The following is a 20884-nucleotide window of genomic DNA, read 5'->3' on the forward strand; positions in this document are numbered from 1 at the left end:
TTTTCTGAAAGACCTGGCTGCAGCTCAGAGGTCTTTTGTGACCAGGTAGGAATTTTCCTTTTACGATCCCACCATTCCGCTGGAAGGATATGCCTGGCCAAAAGTCAACGGTGCAGGTGGTCCTGCCGGAAGGTGATGGGAGCCCTGCCCCACCTCCGCCAGCACTGTGCTCACCACAGCCCCCCTCCTGTTTCAGCCAGACGGTGGATGGCACCAGCGCTCAGTCTGTGTCTCCTTCCTGAGGCTTCTTGGATGTTTGTATTTGTCTGTAGGGATGGCAGGATCAGCCCTCTAGGCTTTCTGCTTGCAAATGACATGCTAATACGCCAAGCCCCCAGGACAGCTCCAGTTTTAATCCACCTGGGAGCTCAAGAGTCCCCAGGGCTTTCCTCTCTGCTATCTTAGAGTGGCTCTAGCCTGGGATCTGAGGGGCCTTTCTTTTTCTATCTTTTTCATCATTCACCAGGTCCTGAGCAGATGGTGTGGCTGTGCTGGCTGTCATCACTCCTCCTATGTTTCCATGGAAACCTGGGGCATAGGGACCATCTCTGCCTTGGGCTCTCTGGCAGTATCCTCTGGCCCCTCCCCCTTGCCTGCCCACGTTCTGGAGAGTTTGAGAACCTTCTGCCAGGGTCATTTCTGAGATCATCTAAGGACATACTCCCCAGGAATGGTTAAGAACTGGCTAGAAAAGGGACGGGAGGAGAGGGGAGGCCAGTTCCCAGTTGTGTGGCTGAAGCCAGTTTGCAATGGGGGCATATTCAGACTATCTGTCCCTTTAGCTGGATTCCATAATGGCTGATTATTGCCCAGATGTCAAAAGAGATGTGCCTAAGCTTGTCTCTGCTCATCAGGCAGCAGATATGTAATGAGTGTAACAATGTTACTGATAGTTTACCTTTAACTGACATTCTGCCCCCTCCCTGAGCAGCCTTCTGGATTTTTTTTTTAACAAACCATGTTTTCCCTAAGGAATGTACCTTCCTCAAAGTTTCCAACATCCTCCTGCCTACATAATTCACTTATATATCTACTAAGACATTAATTAGATTCAGAAGTCTGTGGAAACAGCAGAGCTGGGCAGGTCAGAGGCCAGGCAGGGCAGAGAAAAGAGTGGGGAAAATGACCCTTGGGAGAAGGGGGGGAAGCAGAGGGAAATTTTTCATGCCATTCAAGTACCAAACAAGACAATTTCAAAATGTGGACAACTACTATAACATTGTTTAGAGAATTAAAGTAGTGTCCAGTTAAAGATTACTTTTATTTAAAAAAAAAATTTGATTTGGCATAAGAATTCTATGGATATATGTCTTTGGTGTTATTCAGTTGCAAAGTTGTATCCGACTCTTTGTAACTCCATGGACTGCAGAACTCCAGGCTTCCCTGTCCTTCATTCACCTGGAGTTTGCTCAAACTCATGTCTATTGAGTCAGTGATGCCATCCAACCATTTCATCCTTTTTTGTATTAGTTGCTCCTTATACATCTGCTACAAAAGACTATTGTGTCTGAAGCTCACCATAATTTTTTTTTAAAAAGAAACAAAGCATGTATACTGAAAATGAAAATGCAGACAGAAAAAGCGTAGGCAATTCAAAAAGTGGATCAGAAAAGTAATTCCTATCATAGATCATGTAGTTCACACCATGCTGACCTACTTGGGGGATAATCCCATTATTTGTGATACAAGAAGATCCCTTGGTACTGCTAACAAGAACCAACCATCCTGACTTAAAATTTAATATTCCCACTGGCTCTTTGTTGTGCTTCTTTGAGATGTGCACTGACCATCGTGTAAGACTCAAGGACTCTAAACCTTTGAGAATGTGTGCATGCAACTCTTTGCAACAATGGCACCCCACTCCAGTACTCTTGCCTGGAAAATCCCATGGATGGAGGAGCCTGGTAGGCTGCAGTCCATGGGGTCACTAAGAGTCGGACATGACTGAGCGACTTCACTTTTACTTTCCACTTTCATGCACTGGAGAAGGAAATGGCAACCCACTCCAGTGTTCTTGCCTGGAGAATCCCATGGATGGAGCAGCCTGGTAGGCTGCAGTCCATGGGGTCACACAGAGTCAGACACGACTGAAGCGACTTAGTAGCAGCAGCAGCAGACTGTAGCCCACCAGGCTTCTCTGTCCATGGGATTCCCCAAGCAAGAACACTGGAGTGGGTTGTGATGCTCTCCTCCAGGGGATCTTTCTGACCCAGGAATTGAACCTGCATCTCTTGCATCTCCTGCATTGGCGGGTGGGTCCTTTACCACTAGCGCTACCTGGGAGTATGGCCAACATTTCTATATTATGATATACTGGGTTCTATCAATTCTGTGTATTCCTCCTAAAACCACATGAGGTATGTTACCATTGTTTTTGTTTTACAGATGAGTAAAAAAGAACAGCTATGTGTCACAAACCAAAGAGCAACAGATTGGATCTAGTGATCAAGGCTGGGTTGGACATTTTTGTCTCTGATAGCTCTAAAATGTTGGAGTTCTATCTTCAGCTGTCCTCCTGAGCACTGCCAGACAGGAATCTCTGGAGGACAGCAGGGGAGCCATAAATCTTTTCCTGTTTAAATGGAGGACCTCCTCCTTGGTTTAAACAAATCTCAAGGTGTTGGCCTGTTCCCAACAGGAGCACCTGCTGTTTAGTTAGGTGTTGACAGACAGCAAGAGTAGCATCCAGGAGGAGGAGATGCAGCTTAGGTCTGAGGGGAAACGTGGTAAGGAAGTCATGACATGACTGCATGTCAGACTCTTCTTTGTGGCACCAGAGAGCATTCAGGTGTAGAGCTAATGATGCCCACAGAGCCTCAGAGGACACTGAGGTCACAAGTGGGCCAGTTCTGGCTCATGTCCTAAAGACAGAGAAATTTCATATATATGTTTTGATAGTTAAACATTGATGGGCCAAGGACAGCAATATAAGATCCTCACAAAGTCTATCAGGTAAAAGCATCTCCAAACCTCAAAGTTCATAGCAGAAGTGCTCTCATCTGGAAATAGAAGAAACAGAGAGAGCAGGGTACCTCACTGGGAGCTTGGGACAAACACGTGATGTCTGTCACTGCTAATTGCCTACCCGATATCTATCTGCCCCCTTTTATACTAAGAAAACCTAAGTTTGGGGAAATGATGAGCCCAGGTGAAATAATTATATTTTCTAGTCTCTATCACAGCAAGAACTGGGCATGGAACACAGCTCAAGCCAATGAGACATAAGCCTAAGTCGACTGGAATTTCTTTTTTATTTTTTTAATATAAATGTATTTATTTTAATTGGAGGCTAATTACTTTACAATAAGGCTGGAATTTCTTGGCAAGTTTCACTTTCCTGGAGTAGGCAGACTTTTATCCTCTAGGTCACTTCTTTCTTCGTTCTTCCAGAATGCAACTGAAGGCCTGAGATAGAGGAGCTGCCTTGGACCCTGCAGGCAAAACTCACAAACTAAAGTTGGCAGATCTGAAGTTAAAAGGAGGCAATACCCTTGTTGGTTTCTTCACATAACTGTGCCATCTTTGAACCACCACCTAGCTCAAGACTTTTGGGGACAAAACAAGACTCTATTTGGCTGAGCCACTATAATCATGTTTTGACTGTTACACCTAGCTCATAAAGAAGTCATGTTCCTCCAGTGTGCTCTTCACAGGGCCCCTTACGGTAAGGTCTATAGGTGTTCCAGACGATGTGCCCCATGGGCTTCCCAGGTGGCTCAGTGGTAAAGAATCGACCTGCCAATGCAGGAGACACAGGAGACTGGGGTTTGGTCCCTGGGTTGGGAAGATCCCCTGGAGAAGGAAATGGCAACCCACTCTATTATTCTTACCAAGAAAGTCCCATGGACAGAGGGGCCTGGTGGGCTACAGTCCATGGGGTCAGCAAAGAGTCAGACACAACTGAGTGCGGGCACACACACTTGCCCCAAAGGCAAAGCCTATATTTTCTCTCTTAAATACATTCTTGCCTTCTGGGTTCACTCCAGTTGTAAGAAGATCAATTAACAAGAAACCCATGCAGCCTCAATTGTCTGAAGACTGATTAATCCAGCTCCAGCATTTTTTTAGTATTCCATATTAATAATTGTTTCTTTATTTCCATGTTATTTATTAACCTGGTTAAGTGACTGTTACATCCCTCATAGGGGTACTGGAAGATCTCATTTCTGGAAAATAGTGTAGGAACAGTAAGAGTCAGCCTTTCTTGTGTCCTTGCCACATATACAAAAAATATGCATGTTTTAGGCTCTGCCATTGTTTCTACCAATAAACTAATTACCACTGTATGAAGCTGATTTACTTCAGAAGGAGTTCAGAAAAACAACTAATTAAGAACAGGATTTTGAAATATAAACTGTATTACAAGGTTAGAACGCTATAATGAAATTGTAGAAGCTTGGAAGTCAGGAGGAGCCATGGAGGCTCTCTCGCTAACCTCCAACCCCAGGCAGGAACTCCCTCTCTGTTAGCCCTGGTATGTTCAGCCCACTCAAGGAGGTTTCTAATGATGGGTAGTGCACTCTCAAAAGGCTTCCTATTCCATTTCTAATGGAGCTTAGCTCTGCCTGAACAACATTCTTCTTTATATTTATGAATCCCAAATTGATCTCCCTGCAACTTCCTAGCATCTCACCAGCTTACAGTAAGCACTCAGTTACAGCTCAGCTCCACCGAACCTCTCTCGGTCCTCAATACCTGGAATTACTTGCAAACTCAAGTAGTTTTCCTTGGCACCTTTGGCAGAGAGAGCTCCTTGTTGGGCTGGGAATCCCTTACAATGAAGGGGAGCCAGTGTGTAAGAAGGAGGAAGTAGACAGGGGTGAAAGAAACTCCATCTTCCTCCACCTGGTCGTTGGTTTCTTGGAAGAAGGGAGCTTCAAAAGGCAGGCGGAGCCACGAGCAAGAAAATAGCCACTACAAGAGAGGGAGGCAGGAACCTTTCCAAAAGAAAGCTACATCCCTGCGGGTTTTTAAGGAGGAAGCTGCACAATGAGAAGTAGAACATGGGGGCCCAAGACTCCAGGAGAAGGGTGAGAGCGAGGCCAGGAAGGAGGCCTCAGGGCCTCCTCCCGTCAAGACAGCAGCTCTTTCAAGAGCTAGTTCCCAGTGTTTTTCCAGAGTTCCAACTCTCCTGTGACACATATTATAATTCCATATACTTGGCACAGATAGTTACATTTTTATGAATTTAACATTACTTTCTGTCACTCTCTAGACAACAATATGAAGTTTATTACAGCATAAAGGGAAATTCATCCTTTTGGGCCCAAGTGAGTGGCAGCCCACATCCCCACACTGTCATCTCTGTTATCCTTCTCTGAAGGATGCGACCTCAAGTCAAGGATGGGGTTACTTAACCAAGCCCAGGTCTCGGGCTCAGGACCCAAGACAATACTCTCAATGAGCACAAAAACCATTTCAGAGAGAGAGAGAGATATATATATATTTTTTTTTTAATTTTTTTTTTTTTTTAACCAAACAAACATTATTGAGCATCTAGTACATGCCAAGTAGTGGATTAAGAAATAAGGAGAGAGACTTCCCTGGTGGTCTAGTGGCTAAAACTCCGTACTCCCAATGCAGGGGGTCCAGGTTCAATCCCTGGTAAGGGAACTAGATCCCACATGCTGCAACTAAAAATCCTTCATTGCCACAACTAAGACCTACTGCAACCAAATAAATAAATGTCCTTCTGCTCAGTCATGTCTGACTCTTTGTGGTCCCATGGACTGTAGCCCGCAAGGCTCATCTGTCCATGGGATTTTTTTCAGGCAAGGGTATTCGAGTGGGTTGCCATTTCCTTCTCCAGGGGATCTTCCCAACCCAGGGATCGAACCCATGTCTCTTGCATCTCCTGCATTGACAGGTGGATTCTTTACCACTAGTGCCACCTGGGAAGACCAAATAAATAAACAAGTAGCTTAAAAAAAAAAGGGGAGTGATTATATTATAATATGATTAGTGGTATGTCTAGGGAAGTGCAAGTACTCAGGGAGATCTTCTAGAAAAAATGACTGACTCATATTCTAAGTCAAGAACTGACTCATCTGGAATAAGGTGTGTGGCAGAGGGTGGAAGAGGTCTGTGTGCCACGCTGAATCACCTGCTATGACACAGGTGTGTCTTCAAAGCTATCGGAGCAGGAGCAAGGGGGTGATGAGTCCTGTCTGAGGCTCTCGTAATGCAGAAGCTAACATGTGGGTTGGGTCTAAAGGAACGAGAGTCAAAGTGTAGCTGGAAGTGATGGAAAAGCATTCCAGGCAGAAGGAAAAGCACAGGATGGAGCACAAAGGCAAGGTGCACGTCACATTCTGGTGACAGAGGAGGTTCTGTGTCATCAAAGTGTTGCTTTGGGAAGGAGGGCTGGAGCAGTCTGCGTGTCATGTTCAGGGTGGGAGCAAAAGCAGAAGAAAAAGGCGCCAAGGCCAGGGCAAGAGATTAGGGCCAGGTGGTGAAGCGCCTGTTCGGCTGTTGTGAAAACACTGTAAGTGGGCAGGAAATGAACATCAGAGATTCAGTAAAGCAGCGCGCATACACCCAGCTGCTAACCCAGGGGGATAACTGAGAATCGAAAAGAGGAAATGGTTTCTGAGAAACCAGAGAAAGTATTGCACAGAGCACTCAGCTCAGAGGCTTTTTTTTTTTTTTTTTGCTATAAAATCGAGCAAGCCCTTCCTGCGGCACAGGGTTGACCACATCATCTGCAGGGCCCAGAGCAAACTGAAAATGTGGAGCCTCTTGTTCATAAATGATGAAGAATTTCAAGATGATGAGAGGAGAGTATTAACTCAAGTGCAGGACCCTTCTAAGTGTGGGGCCTTGTGTCACTGCCGAGGTCACAGCCCACAAAGCCAGGGTTGCTGAAGTATTGGTGCTAAAGGGCACCTTGTCGCTAATGGGGTGAGTGTTGGGAAGCCTGCATCACAAGGCTGGTTGAGCAGCACATGGGGAGCACAGTCTGCACCACAGTACTGAAAACATTCAGTGGAAGATAATCCGAGCCATGCACAGCAACGTGTGATGGGGAGATCTTAAATTAAAAGTAGTCTCAGGATGTCTCTAGTGGTCCAGGGGTTAAGACTCTCAGTTACCACTGCAGAGGGCATGGATTTAATCCCTGGTCAGATCCTGCATGCTGCACAGTGCAGCCAGAAAAAGTACTTTCAATTTATAAGTGAGTCCTCACAAAGGCTTCTGTTGGCTAGGCAAGGGACGATAGAGCTGTTAGGGAAACTGAGGGAAGGAGGAAATTGTTCTCCAAAAGAAAATAGTAATAATAGCAGTACAGGAAGAAAGGAAGAGCTTGGCTAGAGGTGGAAGGAATGCAGCTTAAGGGAGTAGAGTTTGGGGCAAACACAGAAAATGTAAATGGGATTTCAGAATTTTTAATGATATGATATACCCAGCAAGTCTTAAATAAAAAACTGCAATGCTCATCCAAGCTTAGGAAAAAAGAGCTGAGTGTGTGTGTGTTGGGGGAGATGATTTTTAAACCCAGTTGCAGATTAGAATCACCAGGGAGAGTTTGAAGAGCCTCTGAATCAAGGGAAGCCATCACACAAGTGGCCCAGAGGTATCTCTTCCGGCCCTGGTTCAGGCCCTTTTCTGTGGTAACCCTGTCATTTCCATTGGCCTATTTGTCTCTCTTTGGGCCAGTTGCACACTTTGAATAACTACAGCTTTGTAATAAACTTTGATGGCTCCTGGAGGCAGCTACCCTCACCTTGTTCTTCCTTAAGACATTCTTCTATTCCTAGTTCTTTGTTTTTCATCATTGCTTTAGAATCAACTTTTCAAATTACACGCACACTCACACAAAAATCCTCTTATCATTTTTACAGAAAATGCTTTGAATATATAGATCTGTTTGGAGAACTAATACATCAATAATACTGTCTTCTGATACCTGAACATGCTACGTTACTCCGATTATTTAGATTTCCCTTTACTTAGATCAGTAATGTTTCATATTCATGTCCATAGAGATCTTGCATATCATGTGTTAGATTTTTTCCTTTGATTAAACTAACCTATTTATTCTAATAATTTGTCTGTAGCTTTATTTCCTATGTACACGATAATTCAGCAACATCATCATGTGATTTAGGGATGGCTTTTTCCCAACCACTGTAATCCTTACACCTTTATTTCTTTTCTTAACTTACCAGCTAGAATTTTAACTACAATGTTGAGTAGAAACAGTAATGGTGGGCATCCTTGTCTTATTCCTTATTTCAAACTAGGGTTTTTTTAGTAGATCCTTTATCAGATTAGGGAATTTTCCACTTATTCCTACTTTGTTAACCTTATAGCTATTAATTTTTGTTGTTTGTTGAAATCATGAGTTGTAGCTGAAATTTATAAAAGGTTTTCTTTGGCCTGTTGATTGTATTATCTGACATTTTTTTTTCTATTGATGGTTAATGTAGTGAATTACATTGATTTTCAAAAGCCAAACCAGCCTTGTATTCGTGGAGTAAATAAAACTCGGTGGTAATACGTTACTTGCTATAGATTCAATGTGCTATTTTTTGTGGGGGAGGGGAATTTCTGCACCAATGGTCATGAATAAGTGAGTAAAATTTTCCTGTTTTGAAGTGAGCTCGTTAGCTTTTGCTAAGAAAGCCCTTGGAAACGAACTGGGGACATGTACCTCTTTTTCTTTTTATTCTCTGGGAAAGATGGTGTACTCTTGGAATGATTTCTTCTTTAAGAATTTAGTGGCATTCACTAGTAAGTCATCTGAGCTTAGACATTTCTCTGAAGGAAAAATTTTAATTATGGATTTGATTTTTAATAGTTTTAAGTCTACTTTCTGTCAATTTTGGTAAGTTGCTTGCTTCTACAAAGATATCACAGAAATCATGAAAAATTTCAAATTGAGTGGCATAGTCACGATGTTTCCCTATTTGTTGTCTTTTTAGTAGCTGTAGGGTCTGTAGTTATTCCCCTTTTCATTGCTTACATTGCATATTTATGGTTTCTCTCTCTCTCTCTTTTTAAGTCAATATCACCAGCACTCAATTTTATTATTGTCACAGAACGGCCTTTTGTCTGCTTTGATTCCTCTTTTCTACCTCATTCATTTCTGCTCTCATCTTCATCATTTCCTTCATTCTAATTTATTTTATTTTGATTTGCTGTTTTCTTCTGACTTTCCTGAGTTGGATGCTTGGCTCTGGTAGTTGGTCTTCCTTCTCTTCTAATATATGTATTTAGCGCTACATGTTTTCATGTAAGCGCATTTAGCTGCATTCTATAAGCTTTGATGTATAGAACTGTCATTATCATTTAGCTCAAAGTATTTTCTAATTTCCATTGTGATTCCTTCTTTAACATGCTAGGCACTTAGAAGCATATTTCTTTGCTTCCAAATATGTGGGATTATCTAGTTAACCTTTAGCAGTTGACTGTGGTTCAACTGCACTATGATTGCAAAAGATACTCTAGAAATCTGATCTTATGAAAATTTTTGAGACTTACTCTCTGGTCTTACATATGATCAATTTTGTAAATACTTTCTGTGTGCTAGAAAAATATGTGTATTCTGCTACTATTGATACAGTATTCTCTCTCTAATACATATGGGCTTTCCTGGTGACTCAGTGGCAAAGGATTATGAAGCTGTTTGCCAATGAAGGAGATGCAGGTTTGATCCCTGGGCTGGGAAGATCCCCTGGATAAGGAAATGTCAACCCACTCCATTTAATATCCAAGTATTCTTTTCTGGGAAATCCCATGGACAAAGGAGCCTGGTGGGGCTACAGTCCATGGGGTCACAAAGAGTCAGACATGACTTAACAACTAAACAACACTATATATATGTATATATATGCATATTTATATAATATCATGTTTTCTAATATTATCATTCAAAGCTCTTTATCCTTATTGATATTTTTTCTGCCATTGTATCTAAGAGACATGTTAACATTTCCCACTATAATTAAGAATTCACTTGTTTCTTTGTATAATTCAAGTTCTGCTTTATATATTTTGAGGCTATGTTTATTAAATGCATAAATATTTAGGACAGTTATATCATCCTGGTGAATACATCTTATTAAAAGGATGATGTGTCCCTCTTAATCGCTAATGATGATTTTTGCCTGAGAAGACATAGATAGAAAAATACTGCTAAGACTAGTATCAAAGAGCATACCACCAATATTTTATTCTAGGAGTTCTATAGTTTCAGGTCTTACAGTCAAGTCTTTAATCCATTTTCAGTTGATTTTTGTGTATGGTGTAGGCTAGTAGTCTAGAATCTTCTTTCTGAATGTGGCTTTACAGTTTTCCCAAACATCATTTATTGAAGGGACTATCTCCATTGTATATTCTTCGCTTCTTTGTCATAAATTAATTGTCCATATATGTGGGGATTTATTTCTAGGCTTTCATTTCTATTCTATTTTTCTGCTAATACCATGCTGTTTTGATTATCAAGGCTTTGTAATATAGTTTGGAATCAGGCAGTATGACTATCTCTAGTTTTATTTTTTTCTCAGGGTTGTTTTGGCTATTCAGGGTCTTCTGTGGTTCCCTATAAATTTTAGTGTTTTTTTTTTTTTCTATTTCTGTGAAAAAAATGTCCTTGGATTTTTATAGAGATTACACAATCAAAGTGTAATTAGTCTGTACATTAGTTTAGGTAATATGGACATTTCAATAATGTTAATTCTTCTAATCCATGAGCACAGTGTATCTTTCCATTTATTGTGTCTTCTTCAATTTCTTTCAATAATGTCTTATAGTTTTCAGTGTACAAGACCTTCAACTCCTTGGTTAAATTTATTCCTAGATATTTTTTTGTTTTGGTTGTGATTCTAAGTGGAATTATTTTCTTGATTTCTCTTTCTGCTAGCTCATTATTAGCAACAAGAAATGCAAAAGAATTCTGTGTGTTGATTTTGTACCTGCAACTTTTCTGTATTTGTTTATTTCTAATAGTTTTTTGGTAGAGTCTTTAGGGTTTTCTATATATAAGATCATGCCATCTGCAAATGGAGGTAGTTTTACTTCTTTCCTTCTGATTTATATATCTCATGGCTTCCTCTAATTGCTATGGCTAGGACTTCCAGTTGAATAAAAAAGAGTGAGCACTCTTGTCATATCCCTGATCTTAGAGGAAAATCTTTCAGCAGATGGACCCCTTAAAAGAAAGACTGGGAGATGGGTGACTTTCCCTGTTCCATCTGTGCTGAGTCCTTGGGTGATAAGCCACAGTGAGTGCTTATGTGTCCATTAATAACCTCAGTAACCTCTTCATTTGCCATATCTATATGAGTTCCATGGACACAAGATCCATTGGTTTTCAGAGGTAGGTGTTTGGGGGACCTATCCCTTGGGTGAGAGTCTGAAAAGTTGGGGTGCTAAATTTAGGGTTCAAACCCTTTGCTCCTTAGTGATAAACCAGGAATGTGGAGTTACCACCAGACTGTACGATGCTGTGCCAGGGGTGGGGTTTATGGAAGAGTACATCTCAAAATTTCCTCACATTTCACTGTGGATATTTTCTCATTTGCTGATATGCAGGAGTCTCTCAGATAGTTTTCAAATTTCTTTCAGAGGTAATTGCTCTGTGTATATCTGTACATTTGGTGGAGAAGAGTAGCCTCCTATACTACCATCTTGATCAACCTATTTTACCTTTATTATTAAAGGATATTTTGCTAGGTTTACAATTCTAGATTGACAGTTTTTGCCCCATCAACTAAAGATATTATATTACTGTCTCTGGCTCTATCTTGTCTGTTTAAAAGTCAGCTGTCAATATTACTTTATTCCCTTGAAGGTAAGGCCTCTTTTTCCTCTGACTGCCTCTAAGATTTTCTTTTTTGCTTTTTCTCTCAGCAGTTTTACTATGATGTATATAGAATGTGGGTTCCTTTTTCTTTATCCTCCTTGAGGTGCTTAAGACATATCATCTGAGTTTGATATCTTTTAATCAGTTTTGGTTCATTCTTAGCCTTTATCTCGATAGCTTTTAATTATTGATTTTGACTCATTCTCTCTTTCCTTTTGTTCTGAGACCCCAATTTCATGCATATTAGAATTTCTCACTGTCATCTCTTCTACTGTCTTTCAAAATTTTAATTTTTTGTCTTTTAAATCTCCTTTCTGAATATTTTCTTATAATGTATTTTCCAGTTAACTAATTCATTCTTCAGTGGTGTGTAATCTGCCTTTTAAGACATTTACTGAGTTCTTGATGGAAGTATCATGTTTTTTGATTCTAGAGTTTCCATTTGATTCATTTTCATAGTTTCTCATCTTCTGTTAAAATTCTCCATCTTACCTGCTTTCAATTTAGACATCATAGTTATCTTAAAGTTTGTATCTAATGATGTCTTTATCTGGAGCCCCTATAAGTATACTTCTACTGTCTATTTTTTTCTGCTGACAAGTCATTCGTATTTTCATAGCTCCTTCTCTAAAGTTTTTTTTTAAATGATGGACATTGTATTTGCAAAATAATTTTCAGAAGTAATTTGAGGCCTACAGTGATCTTATTTTTCTCCAGAGAAGTACATCCCTTTCTGCCAGGTTCTTAGGCTCATTAGCAATTTAGGACTACCTTTATATAATTTCACATGCTGGGGAATTTTAAATGATAAAAAAGCACCTTTAGGGGCACATAGTTCCCATTTTGGGGGGTACACTCCTCGAGATTCCAGTCCTTACAATTGGTGTTCATTACGCTTCGTTTTTCTTTATGGACTTTTGTCACCACCTGAGCCCGACAGGCCTGCCAGCAGCTTGTGTTGTCCTCTCATCACTGCCTTCAAAGTTGACCCTCAGACAAAATGTAGTCCTAGACGCCACACACACTTCCCTTAGTTTCTGTTTTCTTCTGGAGCATGGTTCTGCAATCCTTCACTTAACGTTTAGATCTCTAATGCCTTTATATTCTAATTATTCACAAAGTTCTTCCTTCAGATGTACTGAATAGATGCACATGTGCTATGAAAAACAAAGCTATTCTTAGGTTTGGGTAATGTGCTCTGAAAATGACCTTCACAGGATGGCTGTGAACTATCCTTCGTATTATTAATAGTTAAGAGCACAGGATTTGGTTCCAGCAAATCTGGTTCAAATCTTTGTTTTGTTTCTGTTAGCAGTGAGATTTACAGCAACTTAATTAAACTTTCTGATTCTCACTTCTCTCATGGGTAAAATGCGAATGATGATTACAGCTCCTTTGCTGACAAATAAATAGAACAATATTGTAAAGATACAATACAGAGTTGGCATCTAGTATAAGGACTGATCAAATGGCAACCATTCTTATTCAATATGAATTATTTAAATATTTAATAACAGGAGTCAAACATAACTATTTTAGATTTAAGATGGTTACAATTATGGGAATTTTTTTTTTCCTCTGGTATTGTATTTCAGAAAGAAACTCTTAGGTCATGTCTCTGGGGTCCTGGAAATACTTGCTTTGTAATTTTTTCATACTCAAATCTCAGCAGTGTTTATGCTGTAGAACTCAGAAACCCAGTGGAATACTTCTTTGCATTGTGGGGTCAATTACAAGCTCCAATTAAAGCAAATCTGGCTTTGCCTACATGTAAGGTTCAAAAGTATACCTGCAAGCAGAGATGTATGAGATTTCTGCTTATGTGTCTACGTTTCTACAACTGCTCCAATTGTGTTTATGCCTCTACCAGTTAGTTCCCTCTTCACCCACAGGTAAGGCCAAAGGCACATTAGCAAAAAGTCCCTATGATGACCCTCTGGGGCCCTGTTGTTCTAGCCCTACTTTTCAACCACTTGGCCTTGTTTTATATGTCTAGAGATTAGCTACTCTTCAGGAGACTATTCCTGCCAATTCTGCCTGTTGGGCACTTGAAAGCAGGTTCATTTAAACATCAACAACTAGGAGTCCTCATTGACCTCATGCTGCTTAATTCCTAACCTAGTCTTGACCCCCAGAACAAAATCTTGTGAAAAGTCAATAAAAGTAGCAAACAGTGTTATATTATCCTTGGCAGACTTTGCAAAACAAAGATAGGATTTAACAATAGTTCATCACAGGCTTAATAGTTGCTAACAAGTATTGAGTGTTTACATGCACATATGCGCTCACGGATGCACAGAACAACCAAATGAGGTAGGCACTGTCGTTATCCCTGTTTTACAGGGGAGGAATTATGGTAAGGAGATACAACAGGTCCATCCTAGAGGAAATCAGTCCTGAATAGTCATTGGAAGGACTGATGCTGAAGCTGAAACTCCAATACTTTGGCCACCTGATGCGAAGAACTGACTCATTGGAAAAGACCCTTATGCTGGGAAACATTGAAGGCAGGAGGAGAAAGGGACGACAGAGGATGAGATGGTTGGATGGCATCACTGATTAAATGGGCATGAGTCTGAGTAAACTCTGGGAGTTGATGATGGACAGGGAGGCCTGGCGTGCTGCAGTCCATGGGGTCACAAAGAGTCGGACACGACTGAGCAACTGAACTGAACTGAACTATGGTTTACTGGGGCAGAGTATTTAACCTGAGGCCACAAACCATACACCAGGCTCCTATCAGCAACTCCTGGAGTCTAGGTGCTGTCCCTGAAGAATCTTAGACTGAAAAACTGAGACTCAGTGTAGCACAGAGGAAGCAGCTGTGAAGTTTTGAAGGAATGACCAGAGAATAGATCTATAGTTATTCTGCAGAATTGCTCTGTTAGAATGGGGTAGAATATGGCTTTTTTGGGTGGGCAGTAGAATAAACGTTTAGTTTTCAAGTACATGTGGAACATTTCAAAATTTGACTATGTGCTTCACCAATGAAATTAAGTTATAAACCAATAACAACAACAACTTAGAAAGAAAGCATAGGAGTACTTTCTAGCAGTGAGAAAATGAGACAAAAATCATAATGATATTAGAATGTTTTAATACTGAATGATAATATAAATGGCACGTGTCAAAACAAGAGAGATATAGCAATACTTAAGGGGAATGTATGTATGCTTAGTCATGTCTGACTCTCTGCAAACCCTGGACTGTAACCTGCCAGGCTCCTCTGTCCATGGGATTTGCATACCCTTAAATACATTAGAAAAAATAAAGTCTCATACTTTATTTTTAATTGCAGCATAGCTTATTTATACAATGTTGTGTTAGTTTGGGTATACAGCAAAGTGGTTCAGTTATACATACATACATATATATGTATAATATATATAATACATGTGTGTATACATATATTCTTTTTCAGATTCTTTTCCCTTATAGGTTATTACAAAATATTGAGTATAGTTCCCTGTTCTATACACTAGGGCAGTGTTGGTGGATTGTGCTTTTTAAGACTATCCTGATAAGAACAGAGACCTAAGGATCTAATTCAAACAATTAGGTTAGCAAATATCCAAATCAATGCATCAGAACAGGGTGAGAGGATTCTGAAAGCAAAGGAGAGCATCTGGCCATGTAAGTGGTCATGTTCAATAAATAATCCATTAGAGGAGGCATTAGCAGATCCTGAGAAGAAGCTTCTTAGAGAAACTTACAATGGGCTAGATGAGAGGTAAGGCTCCTGAAAGTACAGCTGACCCTTGAACGACACAGGTTTGAATCAGTATGTCCGCTTAAATGTAGCCCCATTCAATACGGAATACTGCAGTGATACAGGGTGGGCGGTCCGTCGACGCCGTAGAACTGAGGATGTGCAGCACCAACGCTAAGTTAACACGGATTTTCCACTCTATGGAGGTTGGTACCCCTAACCTGTGCACTGTTTGGGGGCCGACTGTTTAAGCCTGTGAAAAATGAACCTTCTAGTCACTGGATTATGTGTTTCCATAAGATCTCTGACTAGAACCACTTAGTGGGTAACCAGGTTACAGCGCTTACCCTCACCAAGGATTCTAACAGCCCAACCCAAGGCCCTCCACACAAGTCTTTGTACTTGAGGATCTTTTACTGAGGTGACATGGAATTATAGTAAGAATAAAATTGCTTAGTGGTCCTGCTGCCCTGACTACTAGTTTTGTTTTATCCCTGTGACTATTTCTCCAACCAGAAGCCTGAAGCCTGGAGGGTGAGGACCCCACCAACCCAAATAGTTCTCTACTACCCCCACTTATCTGAGAGGAGGAAATAAACTTCCCCCTTAACTCTTTTGTTTTTTAAGTCATGCCTTGCAGTTTGCAAGGATCTTAATTCTTAATTCATGGAACCCATGTTCCCTGCAGTAGTAGGGCAGAGTCTTAACCACTGGACCCCAGGGAATTCCCACTCCCCTTAACTTCTTGAGACAAATTAAAATGTAGCTTCAGAAGATTATCATAAGATTGAAGGGTTCTTCCCTTCACCCCAGGCTTTCAACCTAATAAGACGAGTCTAAGTATGGATACGCAGAAGGTGATGCCACCTCACTCCAGTACTCTTGCCTGGAAAATCCTATGGACACAGGAGCCTGGTAGGCTGCAGTTCATGGGGTCACAAAGAGTCAGACATGACTGAGCGACTTCCCTTTCACTTTTCACTTTCATGCATTGGAGAAGGAAATGGCAACCCACTCCAGTGTTCTTGCCTGGAGAATCCCAGGCACAGGGGAGCCTGGTGGGCTGCAGTCTCTGGGGTCACACAGAGTCGGACACGACTGAAGCGACACAGCAGCAGCAGCAAGTATGGATAGAAATAGATTTGGGGACTGCTAATATTAAAGTCTTTTCATACTGTTTATGGGGTTCTCAAGGCAAGAATACTGAAGTGGTTTGCCATTTCCTTCTCCAGTGGATCACATTCTGTCAGATCTCTCCACCATGACCCGCCCATCTTGGGTTGCCCCACGGGCATGACTTAGTTTCATTGAGTTAGACAAGGCTGTGGTCCTAGTGTGATTAGATTGACTAGTTTTCTGTGAGTATGGTTTCAGTGTGTCTGCCCTTAGTATAATCTAATTGTTTCCAACACAGAGGAGACTTTAAACCTAAATTACCATAGCCTGGTGTTATCTATATAAATCCATCCCATAATTGTGGGAGATTTTTTCCTCCTTTGCTGAAACTTTTCTTGTTGCTCTGATTGAGCTTGAGTAATAGAAAAAAGCTCAAATTTATGGCCAGAGTCAGAGCAGACATACTTAATTGGCAAGGAGATCCAACCAGTCCATTCTAAAGGAGATCAGCCCTGGGATTTCTTTGGAACGAATGATGCTAAAGCTGAAACTCCAGTACTTTGGCCACCTTATGCAAAGAGTTGACTCATTGGAAAAGACTCTGATGCTGGGAGGGACTGGGGGCAGGAGGAGAAGGGGACAACAGAGGATGAGATGGCTGGATGGCATCACTGACTCTATGGACGTGAGTCTGAGTGAACTCCGGGAGTTGGTGATGGACAGGGAGGCCTGGTGTGCTGCAATTCATGGGGTTGCAAAGAGTTGGACACGACTGAGCAACTGAACTGAGCTGAACTGAACTGAATATTAAAGTGCTGGTGTGAAGGTGAAATGATCTGTGACACCTGTTCCAAAGATGGTGGAGACGAGGGGAGGGTGGTCACAGAGGCTAAAGCAGTGGCTTCCCAACTGAAGATTAAAGAAAATGAAGTTCACATAGGTTTGCTCTGTATCCCACTAGTCATTAATCCTGGATAAGGCTTGGACCACTGTATCTTGAAAGAATGCTGGTTCTGTGGACATATTTATTTAGAAAGTGCCAGAGCTGGTCAAGGCTTTGAGACAGATCTTAAAGGATGGTTTGGTCAGCGGAAAAGGGGTTCGTTCAAATCAGAGGAAAGCCAAGGGGTGAGGATGACTCTGAAATTCTCACTCAGACAACTGATGGGCAGTGCTGCCAAGATAATGGATGGAGGAGATGTCAGTCAAAGTCGTGACAAACATGGTATCTGGCCACGTGTGGGAAGTCCTTCTTCAAGACACTGGTGGACCTTAATCAGAGTTACTGTCTCAATCTGCCTTCATCTGTATTTACACAATTGCAATGTTCCTATAACTTTCTTATGGGTACATTTGTGACTATCCTAGAGCTTCAGTCTTTATATATTTTCAATATGTTATTGACTATAATGGGATGTCATCTACTGAGGGCTGAGATGATCAATCCTGAGAGAACTCTCCACAAGCAGGAACTTTATTTCAAATGCTTTACTGTCAGCTTTAGATAATAGGTAGGCTGCAATCTTTCTTTTTCATGGGGCTTTCCAGGTGACTCAGTAATAAAGAATATCTGCCAGTACAGGAGATACAAGAGATGTAGGTTCAATCCCTGGGTCAGGGCTTCACTATTTTGCCAGGAAAAGCCCATGGACAGAAGAGCCTAGCAGGCTACAATCCATGGGATTGCAAAGAGTAGGACTGAGCAACTGAGCACACATGTTCTTTCTTTTTTCATGTCTCACAAACATCTAATGAGTTTGTGGATTCATATTTAGTACATGAGGAAATTAAGGCATTAATCTACAGCATCTTCAAGGATGTAAGGAACGGTTGCAAAACTAAGAGGTAGTCATAGCCCAGATGCAAAGAACAAAAATGAACACAGCAGCAAAGTTACCCATCCCCAAATAAAGACAATGTGACTCAGCAATGAAAAGCTACATCACCGTACACGTGATCTAAAACTGAGTAACTGAGAACATGTCTCTGAAGAGCAAAGGAAAGCAAAATGGCTCTTTAATAAACTAAATCAATGTCTCTCAAATTATGGGTTTTCTAATTGAGCATTTCCCAAAATGTGCTTTTCCCAATGCCTATTACCAATGAAAGGCGCTGAGAAGAGCAGCTGCAAAGGAAAACTAACTTCATTTAACCCAGAGCTGATCAAACTTATTTGACCTGGGAATGCATTTTTCATGGAACATCTATTATCAAATCCCTAAAACGTGTGGGGAATGTTGAATTAAGAAACCAGTTCATGTGGTGCAACCACTACAGAGAACAACATGGTAAACTAAAAATAGAGTTGCCATATAATCCAACAGTCCCACTCTTGGGCATATATCCAGGCAAAACTATAATCCAAAATGATAGATACATGTATGCCTACGTTCATAGCAGCACTATTCACAATAGCCAAGACACGAAGACAACCTAAATGTCTATCTACCATGAATGAATAGAGAAGATGTGGTATATACATTCAATGAAATATTACTTAGCCATTAAAAAAATGAAATAATGCCATTTGCAACAACATAGATGGACCTAGAGATGATGTACTAACTGAAATAAGTCAGACAGAGAAAGACAAATACCATGTGATATTACTTGTATGTGGAATCTAAACTATGACACAAATGAACCTATATGAAATGGAAATAGACTCAAAGACATAGAGAGCAGACTTGTGGTTGCCAAGGTGGGGCGGCGGGAGGGAAGGACTGGGAAGTTTGGGATTAGCAGATGGAAACCATTACATATAGAATGAATAAACAACTAGGTCCTACTTTGTAGCACAGGGAACTATATTCAATACCCCATGATAAACCATAATGGAAAAGAATATGAAAAAAAAATATGCATGTATAACTGAATCACATTGTTGTATAGCAGAAATTAACACAGCATTATAAATCAACTATACGTCAATGATTTTTTTTAAAAAAGCACAGGACAACATATGTTGTAATTGTCTTCACTCAACATGAGAATCTCTGATGCTTAACAGAAGGATTTTATCCATTAAAAAAAGAAAGCAATCCATGGTTTAATGTCATGGTGTCTGGTGTAGCAAGGTGATCCATACATGCTTATTTTTTAATTTTCAGAGTAGTTTTTTTAATAACAAAGTCATTATTTGTCATCAAGTTTTTAAGTAGATTTTTTAAAAAGTGAAGTAGCAGTGATCTTCAGAATCAGGATAAAACCTTAGAATTAGGAAGAATGTGGCTTTCTTAACATCCACTAAAAATAATTTAAGAAATTTCTACTGTCTCATGACCTGCCCAACCCAGGAATAAATTATTCCCTCTAGTTCCTCAGCTCATAGTTCCTCTGAAACTGTTAATTCTGCTTAGATGCCTTCTGAGTGTGAGTGAAATTTAATTATCTCATTTTCTTTAATAGCAGAGTGCAGATTAATTGCTTAAGAAGAAAAGATGGCTGTTCCATGAGTGGAAAGGTACAGAGTCCTTGGTGCTCAAGATATGGCCATCAAGATGGAAGCTTTAACTGGAGAGCCTGTGAAAGTGCATATTTACAGAAAAGACAGAGCTTTTATTCATATAACCTGATTTTTCATTTATGTTAAAATTTATTTGGTTTTATGGAATGAGGATTAAAGTGTTCATCCAGCAAACAGCAGTTCAAATTTTGGCTTCATCACTTACTAGCTATTTAACCACAGGTAGGTCTCTGAGCTTCAGTTTCCTCTTTGTAAAATGGCATTAATAGCTCAGCAAACTAGAATAAAGTCTTTGTCATTTTAGCCTTTTGAAATCTTCAGGATGAGTGCGGCTCACCATCTTGCTCCCCTCAAGCAAAGCTTCCTTGCAGACACCCACCCCCATCCCACTCACAGTTCTCAAGGAGAGAGATCCAGTCAGGAAACAGATCGCTGACAATAAACTGAGATACACACACTCTTTCCTTCTCCCTGAAATGGAAACGCAGAACTAAGAAGCACCAGGCACACAGGACAACTGTGACATGAAAAACACAGAGCAAAGGAAACACAAAGTGACCCAGGAGAAACAGAAGGACAACGAGGGAACGGAAGACAGCACGAAAGCACTCTAACTGGACACACACGTAGCACACACATGGATACCAAGCAGGGAAGGGAGGGAGGTATGGGGGTGGGAAGTATCCTGCACACGCTGTGCTGGGCTGTGCTGTACCAATTCGCTTCAGTCGAGTCCGACTCCTTGCAACCCTGTGGAATGTAGCCCGCCAGGCTCCTCTGTCCATGG

General features: G+C 40.8%; 1 long non-coding RNA gene across 1 annotated transcript; it reads left to right on the forward strand.

Moving 5' to 3' along the window:
- The first annotated feature begins 5921 nt into the window (after positions 1–5921).
- On the forward strand, positions 5922–20269 carry LOC123328394. Its single transcript, XR_006543183.2, has 2 exons — positions 5922–6900; positions 20040–20269. It is a non-coding gene; the product is annotated as an uncharacterized LOC123328394 (long non-coding RNA).
- Positions 20270–20884: the final 615 nt, after the last annotated feature.

This window comes from Bubalus bubalis, chromosome 12, assembly GCF_019923935.1.
Source record: "Bubalus bubalis isolate 160015118507 breed Murrah chromosome 12, NDDB_SH_1, whole genome shotgun sequence".
NCBI classification, from domain to species: Eukaryota; Metazoa; Chordata; class Mammalia; order Artiodactyla; family Bovidae; genus Bubalus; species Bubalus bubalis.